The sequence below is a fragment of the Thunnus albacares genome, chromosome 9, assembly GCF_914725855.1.
Source record: "Thunnus albacares chromosome 9, fThuAlb1.1, whole genome shotgun sequence".
NCBI lineage: Eukaryota > Metazoa > Chordata > Actinopteri > Scombriformes > Scombridae > Thunnus > Thunnus albacares.
In genome coordinates, this window is record NC_058114.1 from 1,612,448 (window position 1) to 1,623,901 (window position 11,454).

The window sequence follows — 11,454 nt, forward strand, 5'->3', positions numbered from 1 at the left end:
CAAACAGCAACGGAAGCTAAATGAGAAACTCTGGAAAATAAATAACAAAACACATCAAGGTCATTGAATTGTTTCCCCTGTAAATGTAGATTTTAAAGGATCATTCTGGTGATTTTCTATATTTGTATATTTGTCTTCATGTTTGGATCCAAACCAACAATGAACTGATCTACTAACAAGTACTGTGTTTGTATCAAAGCTGATAAATCTTATTAAAAACCCGTCAGTGAGTCTCACCGCTGCACTGGGTCACAAGTTCCTTCATCATGAAGAGTTTGGTCATGTTAGTTTGTTTAGAAACGGCTCCAAAGACTAATAACAGCATCACGTTTTCAGTCTCTGGAGAGTAGTTCTGTGTAAGGCAGACGCTACTGAGCATGTGCAGGAACGAGGTTCTGTTTACAGCGTCGCTAACTTGTTGTGCTACAGATCACAACCTCTTGACTTTACTCTATATTACACATTTCTCAAATAGCTTCTGTTCCTTGTTGCTGTGAGGAAACACTGTTAACCTCTAAGTGGTGGCATCTGTAAACACCACAATCAGGACCAGCCGCTGAATAACGAGCCGCTGGGACGGAGCGGGGCGGGACGTACAGGGTTAATGAGAAACCTGAGGCTGCTGGGAAACGATCGGCCCCAGGTGACGACACGCCTGACGGACACATGGCTGCAGGCGGTGCTGCGAGCTGTGGAAATTATAGAGGAGAGGGGGGGGGGGCATTAAGAGGAAAACACACATATACAGACTCACACAGGCAGGAATATGCAGGCAAAACAGATCAGAGCATCTGTATGATCCTCACACAGGTTCAAACAAGCAGGTCAACGTTTGTTTCAACACCTTTTTCATAAAGAAATAACAAACTTCCTGTCATTGTTAAATCTTCCATGATGAAAACGAGATGAAAACTTCATAAAAAGTAACTTCTGAAAATGAGCATTTTTATCAAAAAACTAAAAAAACAAACGATAATATGAAAGATGGATGAAACTAATTACTGTTTTAATGCAGATCGACCTGCAGACATCTGCAGCATCACAACCTGACGTAGCTGTTTGACCTGTTGCACCAATCAGCTGCATCTTATATTTCAGTAACAAAGTCATCTCATGTCTCTCTGTAAACACTTTGGTCAACATTTGTTGTTTTTAAATGTGCTCTATAAATAAACTGACATGACTTGAGAAAATATGTCTCTGCTAGAAAGCTAAGCTAATGTTAGCAGTTCTTGGAGGGAAATAAATTCATCCACAATTTGTCTGAAAATTAGACAAGAAGCAGCGAATATAACAGCTGGAACAAAGTGTGCAAACATGCTGTCAACACATGGACGTTTATCTGAAGGTAAGCTAACGTTAATGTAACGTTATCAAGAGCTGTGTGGATGTTAGCGTTAGCTTGTCTTTGTGTTTATAGGCGAACAATCAGAAGGATTAAAGTCAATCATTTAACCCTTTCATGCATGAATTATGATAACCTCAGTCAGGATTTTTTTCCTCTTTAAGCATGAAAAAAAATATTTGAACTTAATTTTTTTTTGTCCAACTCAGTGGACAGATGATTAATTGTCATTTTCTCCCAACATAAAATCAATGCTTGGAAATTTTAACAATTGTATTACTCCTTAGTTGTTACTTGATGTTACAAAATTTTATTTACCTGCAAGGGTCTGTTACTATAGAAGGATTGGCAAGATGTTCCTGCGCTGTTGAGTATTTCCGGGCAGCGGGCGGCCATCTTGGTTTTGAGAAATTTGTGTTGCACTTACAAAGGCTGGCCAGTGGATGGCAGCGTATGGGATGACGCGCTAGAGTCCACTGTGTTGGCTGTCCACTGTCCACTGTATCGACCACTATGCATGAAAGGTGTAAATCTCCCTGCAGATGTTTGTGAAAGAAATATTAATGTTGCATTAACGTTATCTGACCAGCGTTTAGTAACGTGACTGGAACCTGTCGGGTTCTGTGTCGGGTCGGGATCGGGCCGTTCTGTTGTGGATTATAAGCGTTTTGGGCTGTTGGGAAAGATGTTTATCAGCTGCATCATCTACTAACCAGCGAATCAGATCATTGCTGGAAGTTACTGTGATGTGTATCATCTCTAAACCTGTGGCTATATAACCTCGGGATCTGGTCTAAAATTTGGCAGTTATCTGACATTTTAGCTGCTTGTCTCAATCTACAACACCTGTAACCATGGTAACTGTACACATAAAAGATGGCGACGGCTGCAGCATCAGAAAGATAGAAGAAATAAAAATGAAAGATCTACACTAAAGAACAGAGTAAAATGTCTTAGAGTTGAACTAATGTTTTTTCCGCAGTGGCGCCATCCGGTGGTCGGATCGACTATGACACACAACTTCCTGCACTCAGTAACTTTACCTAGTTTGTATTTAGTCGACTGTTTCGGCGTCCTACCGACTGCCTCATCCATTCACACTGAGCCACGGTAACCACGGTGACACCACCTTAACGAAGGGCCACAGACACGCCCCCCCCCTCCACACACCCTCCCCCACTCCACCCCCCCAATTCCCCCTCAGCCATAATGAAAGACCAATTAGAGAAGAGGATTAAGGCGCTCCACGTCCACACACAAATTAGCATTAATCAAAGAGTCACTGTGGTGTGTGTGTGTGTGTGTGTGTGTGTGTGTGTGTGTGTGTGTGTGTGTTACCTCACTGGGACCATTTCCAGTATAAACACCGACCTTGGCGGGACCAGTAGTCGTCATGGGGACCAAAGCTCGGTCCTAATGAGGCAAAACATCATTTCTGAGGTCCTGGTTAAGGTTTGGTTTAGACTGTCCACAAAGAATGGAAGTCAATGCAACGTCCTAACAAGGATAGCTGCACAAACTGTGTGTGTGTGTGTGTGTGTGTGTGTGTGTTCTCCACGGTGAATAGTGATGAGCTCCAGGCTCAGTGTGAAGTCGTATAATTGCTGCTGGTGTTTCTGATCAATACCACACCCACCGCAGGGCTCAGCCAATGGGAGCAGGCTTCCAGCAGGTGTGTGTGTGTGTGTGTGTGTGTGTGTGTGTGTGCGTGCGTGTGAGGGACAGTTTGTATGTTTGTTGGTGATTGATCAGTGTGTCAGCTGTTTTTTGCAGTAATAATAATAACTACCAGGAGATTCTGCTCACACAGAATCAACTCAGAGACAAAACACTGAGTTTTAAAGAGTTGTAAAGTTTTTGTCTCCTACAGCAACACGTCTGCTCAGTAAATCACTCGTTCTGTGTTCTTCCTTGAGAAAAAGATCAATCAAAAATCTGCCAAATTTTATTTACATATCACAGTTAATGCAGTGGAAGCTATTCAAAGTACTTAACATAAAAACAAAGATTAATACACTAATAAAATACAGGAATAAGTTAAAAATCAAGAGAAAAAATAGAATAATAACAACACAGATTCATGTATAATAATAAAAACAAGCTAAACACTTGATTAAGTTATTAAATTTAAAAAAGCAATTAAAAAGAAAACAAAAACTGCTGTGTTAATTAAAAACTAAGCTAAAAAGCTAGTTTTAACCATAGACTGTATAAAAATATGGACGTAGTTACCGTGACGTCACTCGTTGGTTTCTGAAGAGCGGTTTTGAAGCTCAAAGCGAGCCGCTCCAGCCGTCGCCATCTTGGCAGTGCGTGACGCTGCCTAACTCCCAGCCAATCAAAAACAGGCAAAGAGGCGGGGCCGAACGGCTGAAACAAGCCACCTAGCGGCTGGCGGACCTGTCACTCAAAGCAGCCATGTCCTTCATTATGCAGAACTTTACGGCTTAATAAAACTTAAACGGGTGAGTTATAATAAAATTCACCCCCCGTACAGTTGTCATGAAAGAGGAAATTAGCTACAGAGACCAAAACCGTTGTTTGTACCAGACTGTAAACATGTTTATTTCTGCTGTAAAGTTGGTATTTTAACATGGGGGTCTATGGGGATTGACTCGCTGGCCGTTCAAGGAACTGCAGTTTTTGGCTTCATTTTACAGCTCCAGAGGTTGCTGCTTGGTTTTAACTTAGCTTAGGACGCTACTGAGGTCTGCTGGTCGTCTGTAACACAGTTTAGGAGCGTCTCTCTCATGTAAGAATCCAGAATCTCTGAATCTATAAATATTGCTGATTTCTAAAGTTTTCAGGATGTTTTTTCCTTCACTGTAAAGTTCTTCCTCAGTGTTTGTTCACTGGAGGCTAAGCTGCATACTGGACCACGACTGGCTCCAAACTGGTTGTGATGTCACAGATCCTGCCGGTATGTAAACCTGTTAAACTGAGAACGTCACACTGAGGAAACTGAACACTGACTCAGTAACTTGTACCTGATATAATCCTCGCTGTACTCTGATTACAGCTCGTTCATGTGAGACATGATGAGCTGTTCAAAAGTCCAGAACATGTCAGGAGGAGTTTGCTGATGAAGAGCTAATCATTCCTCCTCCTCCTCCTCCTTCGTCTCCTTCAAGGTTCTTCAAACAGAGAGCTGCTCTGATCTTTAAATATGATTTTATCTCCCTGCAGAGGAGACATTTACTCTGACAGGTCGACGTCTCCCCTGAGGAGGAAGCTTACACTCCTCCTCCTCCTTCTCTCTTGTTATCTCGTGTCATCTCTCTCTCCTCAACATCCTCTCATCTCTCTTCATCTCCTCTCCTCTCCTCTCTTTCTCCTCACCTCATTTCTCCTCTGAATCCTTTTATACTTCCTGTGATTTACAGCCGGCTGACTCGCTGAGTCTGTCAGCCGACAGACTTCGGATCAGTTCGTCCAAACGTAATCTGTCAAACGCTGCTGATCAGAGTTTTTACTTTATCTGTTCAAAGGTTTTAAATACGTCTCCCACAAAAACACAGCAAACAAACTCACACATACACAAATACAGTAACAGCCGCTTTATTAGCTACACCTGTTCAACTGCTCATTAACACAAATATCTAATCAGCCAATCACGTGGCAGCAACTCAATGCATTTAGGCACGTAGACGTTGTCAAGACGATCTGCTGATGTTCAAACCGAGCGTCAGAATGGGGGAATAAAGGTGATTTAAGTGACTTTGACCGAGGGATTGGTTGTCGGTGCCAGATGGGCTGGTCTCAGTGTTTCAGAAACTGCTGATCTACTGGGATTTTCACACACAACCATCTCTGGGGTTTAAGAGAAAATATCTGGAGAGCAGCAGTTCTCTGGGTGAAAATGCCTCGTTGATGGTAGAGGTCAGAGGAGGTCAAAAACCAGACTGGTTCACGCTGATAGAAAGACAACAGTCACTCAAATAACCGCTCGTTACAACAGACGTACGCATGAAGAGCATCTCTGAACACGCGACACGTGGAGCCTCGAAGCAGCAGAAGACCAGAGCGGGAAAACTGAGGCTACAGTCGGCACAGACTCACCAAAACTGGACAATAGAAGATGTAAAAACGTCACCGTTCTGATGAGTCCTGATTTCTGCTGCAACATTCAGATGGTCGGGTCAGAACATGAACGCCTGGATCCGTACTGCAATGTATCAATGATTCAGGCTGCTGCTGCTGCTGCTGCTGCTGCTGGTGCTGCTGGTGATGGTGGTGATGGTGGTGTAATGGTGTAATGGTGTAATGGTGTGGGGGATATTTTCTAGGCAAATTTTAGGCTCCTTAGTACCACCTGAGCATCATTTCAACACCGCAGTCTACCTGAGTATCGTTGTTGACCATGTCCGTCCCCTTATGACCTCAGTGTATCTGTCTCCTCGTGGCTGCTTTCAGGAGGATAAAGCACCGTATCACAAAGCTCAAATCATCTTAAACTGATTTCCTAAACATGACAATGAGACTCAAATGGGCTCCACAGTCACCAGATGTCAGTCCAGTAGAGCAGCGTTGGGATGTGGTGGAACAGGAGATGTTTCAGCACCTTGTTGAATCGATGCCACGAAGAATTAAAGCATTTCTGAAGGTCTAACCTGGTAGGATGTACCTAATAAAGTCTCTTTTATTTTCTTCCTATTTCTTTCTTTATGTTTCTTTTATTGTCTTATTTCTTTATTTCTCTCTTTCCTTTTTGTTGGTGTGATACATGAATTCAAACAGAAAATCACGTCACTGCATGAACAGATACAAGCAAAAATATATAAATATATCAAAATGTATCTAGATTAAACTCAAACATGCGTTTGTGCTGCATGTACTCAAAGACACACAGGGTTTCTTCTTGAATGTTCAGTCAATAACAAATATTAAAGGTCAGGAGTCTAAATGAACATTAAAGCTGTTTTTCTTGCTGTAATCATTCCTCCTGTTCATACTGACCATTAGAAGATCCCTTCATAATGACCTTACAATGGAAGTGATGGAGGACAAAATCCACAAAAGTTTATCTGAAGCTAATATGAAGCTTCAGCGTCCAAATGAGTCAAATCAAGTAGATATCTTTCAATGTTACAGTCTTTTTAGTGCCAAAGTTCCTCTTTTTGTTACTATACTTCCACCTGCAGCTCAACAGGGAAACACTGTCCGAGGAAACACAAAGAGGGAATTTGATGCTAAAAAGACTGTAAATGTGTCAGATATCCACTTGATATGACTAACTCAGACTGATGAAGCTGAATAGAAGCTTCACAGAGACTTTTAAATGACTGTGTGGACACACTGTGGATTTTTGGATCATTTAATATCCAGTATGAACAGGAGGAATGATTACAGTGAGGAAAACCTCTTTCACTGTTCATACGGACACCTGACTGCTAGTTTAACACACACTGGAAACATTGTGAACGTGTCCTTTAAGTTTGGTTGTATTTTTGTTATTGTCAACAAATTCCATGTGCAGACCCAAACCAACAATGTGTCAGTGTTTATGTTTCTTTTAAAAAAAAAAAAGGAAAAAAGTTACTCAAACAGGAGGAAATAGAACATTTCTTGGGGACTATTTTCAGCGGCGGATGAATCCACATTTGGTTCTTTAGTGAGTGTTTCTAGCAGCAGGACGGTGTGTGTGTGTGTGTGTGTGTGTGACTGAGTCTAAATAAACTAGAGTGTGTGTTCATGGTGATGAAGGAGCATGTCACCCAGTGCAGCGATGAGGCTCACTGACATGTTTTTAATAGTTTTTGGAACAACGGAGGAATAAGATATATGGTTTGGGTGTTTTTATTGATAGTAAGAAAATAAGAGAATATCACCAGACTAATCCTTTTAAAATAGTTTTCATCATTTGGTGAGAGCAGAATCACTGTTTATTTTCAAATATTAGAATTTTTAAATGATGTGTAAAAATTAAACCACACACACACACACACACACACACACACACTGAGCTCAGAGTGCCACCCAGTGACAGACCGAGTGTGAATATTGAACTGACTTATCTGGTGACACACCAGGCCTGACTGTCCAAATTAACACACACACACACACACACACACACACACACACATACAGGGATTATAGAGAGAGAGAGAGAGAGCCCCGGGATTTCTTTATTTAGTAGACCCCCCTCCAACACACACACACACACACACACACACACACACACACACACACAGTTCGATGAAGGTTTGCGTGAAGCCTCCACCTTATCGGTAAAGTTTCCTGCTGCACTCCGTTCCGACCGACGCAACTGTAATTTCATGCCCTCTGTGTTTCCCACGCAGACACTGTGTGTGTGTGTGTGTGTGTGTGTGTGTGTGTGTGGTTGGGTTTTAGCCTCCTATCAACCTCCCTGAATGTAAACTGGATTGATTATTATTCACATGTTTTGTCTGAACGCACCTACATGACAAAAAAAACATGACAAGGAAATGTGATGTTTTGTTTTGTTTTTTTTTCTTTTTAAAAACACTTGACAAAAAATATTAATTTCAGGTGTGAAGGTCTGATGTGTAAACACGACTCTCACTGTTTCCACCAATCAGCAGCCTCCTCAGTGGTGTTTTAAGTGTGTTCAGCTGCAGTTCCTCTAAAGTTCACCAGATGTGTTGAAGTGAGCTGGAAAACCACCAACTTCAGCCACAGTTTTTTATAAAACACATTTAGCTCTCAGGAGATAATTTCCTTTCTCCTGATGAGAACATGATTACAAATATATCTCTAGCTGTGTTTCCATCCACATGTTTCTATTCACATTTTTAATTTGTGCATTAAAAAACCTGAGTGGAAATGCTAGAAAATAGAAAAAGTCTCTAAATAGCTAATATATAATGTGTGGATAAAAAGCAAATGTAAACAGCTGGAAAACATCAGATCTGTGTGGAGCGATGATGATGAGGAGACTGTAACCTTCCTCACATCAATACATGAAACTAACAGAAATATCATATTTCCATCACGTTTTCCATCGTTTGAGCTTTGACTGTCGCTCTTTTGATGACGTCATCTTGTTGTTTCTCTTCTTCTGCAGCAGTTTAACGGCATCAACTAGAGAATTAGCGCCGCCTGCTGTTTATCTGTTTTCAAATCTGTTTTCAGTTTTTGGACTTTTTCTCTAATCTTTGATTTTTGCTGAAATATTGGATCATTTGAACATTTATTGAAATGAAAGCATGTGAGAAGTTTAGAGGGAAAAATCACTATTTGGTGGAGCTGTTAACAACTCATAGACATGTGAAATGTGACCCCGACTACACACTGCTTTTTGTAAGACGTCAAAAGCCAAAAAGGTTGGAAACCACTGGTTTCATCTTTAACAATGTGTTGTATTTTAAAAGCTTGTTATATTATCCATTGTGTCAAATCTTCATCTGAAAAGTAACTAAAGCTGTCAAATAAATGTAGTGGAGTAGAAAGTACAATATTTCCCTCTGAGATGTAGAAAGTAGCATCACATGGAAATACTCAGGTACAATCTTGAGGTAATTGTACTACAGTTAAGTGCAGTATTTGAATAGATGTACTTGAGTTTCTGCAGTAGAAACACAAACATGAACACGCCGACATGTTTGATGGAAATAAGATTTATTTAAATTTTATTTATTATTAGTTATTCCTGAGAGGAATAAAAGAACAGAGACGAGAGAGAGAGAGAGAGAGAGAGACAGGATGTACTGTAGATGATTTCCAAAAGAAAATGTGTGTGAGTGTGTGTGTGTGTGTGTGTGTGTGTGTGTGTGTGTCCTGTGAAGCGTGGTACAGTATGATAATTGAATTTTGATGAAAGCCACATGGCTGCTAACTCCACATGAAAATACAGAGACACAGTACACACACACACACACACACACACACACACACACACACACACACAGTCAGTATCTGGTTCTCAGTGTTTCTGAATAATAATTAAACAAAGGAAACGCTCGCTGCTCACGACTGTTCTCAACTCCACCTCAGCGGAAGTTAAAAACATTACAAAACAACCACTGATTGAACCGGTGAAGAACTGAGACTGAGAGACGACAGCGTGTCGTTTCAGCAAAAAAACACAAGAACAACATGAGTTTTTACGTGACGGCGCCCTCTAGCGGCCGCAGGAATAACGAGTCTCATCCACCGAGAACAAACAGCCACTTCAGTGTCTGAACCCGTCGGCTCCTAAAGGTTCACTTTATTTTTAGATTTTATTCTTTCTGAGATGAAAGTTGACCAACACAAGAGACGCACGCCAAACTTAGCAACGGTCACTGGATCACACACAGTCGTGAGAGGAACGTGGTGAAATCTTTGGTCGTCTCTCGCTGTGAGACTCGACCACCGACGGACGATTTGGAGGTTTGGAGACCAAAGACAACGTGAGTCAAAACTCTCACAGAGTCAGAAATTTAAGACCAAATTCTCACAATGTGACATCAACAAACCAACCAATCAGAATACAACATAAAATGAAATATACTGGCCAGCGTGACATTTTGTCGCAGCGCAGTTTTGCAATAAAGTTTAAAGGAAAAAAACCTGTGTTCTCCTCATAGACTGTAAAAAATATGGACGTCGTCACCGTGTCGTCACCGTGTCGTCACCCGTTGGTTTGTGAACTGCTGTTTTGAAGCCTGGCGTGTAGCAATTTGACCGTCGCCATGTTTGATTTTTGGGCCAGAAGTGACCATATTTGGACGAGAAGGTGTAGCTGACCATAGCGTTAGCTAGCTAACTCTGTTAGCACGGTGCATTTACAATCAATGGTTAACAGTGATCATGCTAATGCTAACTAGCAAAAAACAGGCCTAAAACTGTTAAAACAAAATGTACTCCAAATGCTGAACAAGCAGCACCTTCGCCTATACGTAATGGTTACGTTACGTAATCAACATTGTCGCCATGGTAGCGACTTGTCAGTCACAACGTAGCCACGCCCTAAAGCATACGCTGTTTTATCGTCTTTTTTACTCTAAATGGGGCCATAATTTACAAAATGAACACCATGCTGTATTGAAGAAGACATGAAACTAGTGATTGAGACCATGAACTCGTTAGGAAACAGTTCACTGAGGTAATAAATCAAGAGAGAAGTGGGGTCATTTTCTCATAGACTTCCATATAATCAGACTTCTTTTCGCAGACAGTGGAGTCGCCCCCTGCTGGCCGTTAGAGAGAATGCAGGTTTTTGGCTCTTCCGCATTGGCTTCATTGTTCAGCCCCGGAGGTTGCTGCTTGGTTCTCCTGAATACATCCACACACAAACCAAAGTAAAGAAGAAGTTTCTGCTCTCATCTCCTCTTTTCTATTTCCATCGATTCACCAACATTCATCTCACAGTCTGATGTCGTTCAGTCTGACACAGATTTTATTGGAGCCATCTGTCATATCACAGTGTGAAATGTAATGAATTTACACTTTATAAAGGCATCTTTACTATAACCAAGTGGTTGTTATGGTAACCATGTAAAGGCATCTTTACTGTAACTAAGTGGTTGTTATGGTAACCATGTTGACGAAGGTCCCCTAACCTTAAAGGTGTACTATGCAGGATTTGTCAGGTTGGTGTTCGTAAACACAGCATTCAAAGTTGCCTCCCCCCCTAGAGAGAGAGAGAGAGAGAGAGAGAGAGAGAGAGAGCAGTGGTGGTCAAGCGAGCTAGAGAGTGAATGTAAAAAGCGAGCAGTACCGGCAAGAACAAAGCAGTGACTCAGATCAATACATTTTCTGATTGTTTCGTGGCGGTTTCACTCTGAGGCACAACAGACACACAGACCTGCTGCTCTTTATACATCCAGGACACACAGACAGAGAGCAGAGCAGAGGAGAGATGTTACCTGGTCGCTACGCTACGAGTCCCGACCTCACATCTTGTGTTGTGATTGGCTGGTGGCTACACACCCGCTGCCAGAAACAAACCAAATACAGGCAGTCTCTGCAGATACACACACACACTTCCTGTGGGTCATAAATGATGATAAAGAGTGATTATTTTTGTATGAGTCTGTACGTTATTTTTTAGTCCTGCATAGTAAACCTTTATCAGAGTATTGATTGCAACCCAAACAATGATCTGTTCCTATAACCTAACCATCCTAACAACAGTCACATCATAC